Consider the following 1,977-nt stretch of genomic DNA (forward strand, 5'->3'; position numbering starts at 1 on the left):
GACTAGAGCAGGGGTGGGGAACCTGCAGCCTCGAGGTCACATGAGACCTTCTAGGTCCTCAAGTGTGGCCCTTTGACTGAATCCAAACTTCATAGAACAAATCTTCTTAATAAAGGATTTGTGCTGTAAGACTTTGACTCAGAGAAAAGGCCACATCCAATGACTTAGAAGGCCACAGGTTCCCCACCCCTGGACTAAAGCCACCAGGCAGCAGTGTGCTAGTAAATGTTTAACATTCAGCTCTCCGAAAAGCAGGGCATACTTTTAATTTAATCTGCTTTATTAACATTTTCTCCATCACTCTTTGTTGTTGTTCAGTCATTTTCAGTGATGTCTGACTCTCTGTGACTCCATTTGGGTTTTTCTTGGCAAAGATACTGGAGTGATCCGCCATTTCCTTTTCCAGCTCATTTTACAGATGAGCAAACTGAGGCAAACAGAGTTAAGTGACTTGACCAGGGTCACACAGCTAATAAGTGTCTGAACACAGGAAGATGAGTCTTCCTGACTCCAGGCCCAGCACTCTATCCACTGTGCCATCTAGCTGCCCCTATCATTTCTTAAGTCTAGACAATCAGCAAAATAATAAATCAAGCCTTAATTTGGAGCATTTGCTGATTTCTGAGGCATGAATGCTTGAACTGAAATTTGACCATTGGCTTCTGGTTTGATGCCACTTCCTGGTGTTGCTGGTTTCAGTTAGGTTGTTTGCACCGTTCCCTTTCCTGTACCAATTGCCCTGGGGGAAAGGTGGCCTGGAGATACCAGACTCTGTCAGCGTGTTGATGGGGTAGAAAGCAGAAAATGGAAGCATCTGTCTTTCATGGGAGTACAGAGAGGCAAGAAAGGAATATCTAAACTAAAAAAAAAAGAAGATCTATCTCTCAGCTTGATTTTGTCTTCACTTCATGACTTTTGTTATCCCTGGTGCCCCCCAAAGAATAATCCCCACCTTAGAAGGCCATTAGATGCACTAAAGGAAAAAAAATCTATAAAAATAAAAGGATTAGAGTTGCTCAAGAGTTTAGAGTAATGATTAGTTAGCTAATCTACATTTCAAAGGGCAAGAAATAATAAAAGATAATGCTGAATTTCCACATCCACATTTATTACAGGGTATAACCACCCTCAAAAGCAACCTTCCCCCAATTATATACATATATATGTGTGTATGTACATATAAATATATGTATACACATATATATATACACATACACACAAACATGCATAACATATATGTGCATATATGTACATATACACATAAACAAACATGGCATGTATGTGTGTATACATAAATACAAATATATATTTATGTGAAATAATTTGGCAGTCATCCTGGAGGGATGGCATCAGCAGTAAGGGTTACCAGGAAAGACTTCTTGCAGAAGGTGGGATTTTAGCTGAGACTTGAAGAAAGCCAGGGAAACCAGGAGGCAGAGATGAGATGGACAGGATTCTAGGCATGGGGTACAGCCAGTGATAATGCCTGCAATGGAGAGAGGAGTGTCTTGCTTGAGAAACATGGAAAACAAACAGCAAGGAGGCCAGTGTCATCAGGTACCCAGAAGGAAGTGAAATGTAAGAAGACTGGAAAGGTAGGAAGGGGCAAGGTTATCAAGATTTTAAAAGCCAAACAGAGGGTTTTGTATTTGATTCTGAAGGTGATTAGGAGCCATTGGACTTGGAGGAGAGGGGAGGGATGGGGAAATGATGGTCAAACTTTTGTTTTAAGATCACTGTTTTGTTTTCATTTTGGGGAGGCAATCAGGGTTAAGTGACTTGCCCAGGGTCACACAGCTAGTAAATGTCTGAGGCCAGATTTAAGCTCATTTCTTCCTGACTCCAGGCCTGATGTTCTATCTACTGTGCAATCTAGCTGCCTTAAAATGAGAGTTGTTAGAATATGAATCAAGATTTGAGTTTAAATCCTGCCTCAGACACTTTGCTGTTGTTGTTCATTTGTATCTGTGGTGTCTG

Source organism: Vombatus ursinus, unplaced genomic scaffold (assembly GCF_900497805.2).
Source record: "Vombatus ursinus unplaced genomic scaffold, bare-nosed wombat genome assembly UNPS02007284.1, whole genome shotgun sequence".
In the NCBI taxonomy this organism is placed as follows: Eukaryota; Metazoa; Chordata; class Mammalia; order Diprotodontia; family Vombatidae; genus Vombatus; species Vombatus ursinus.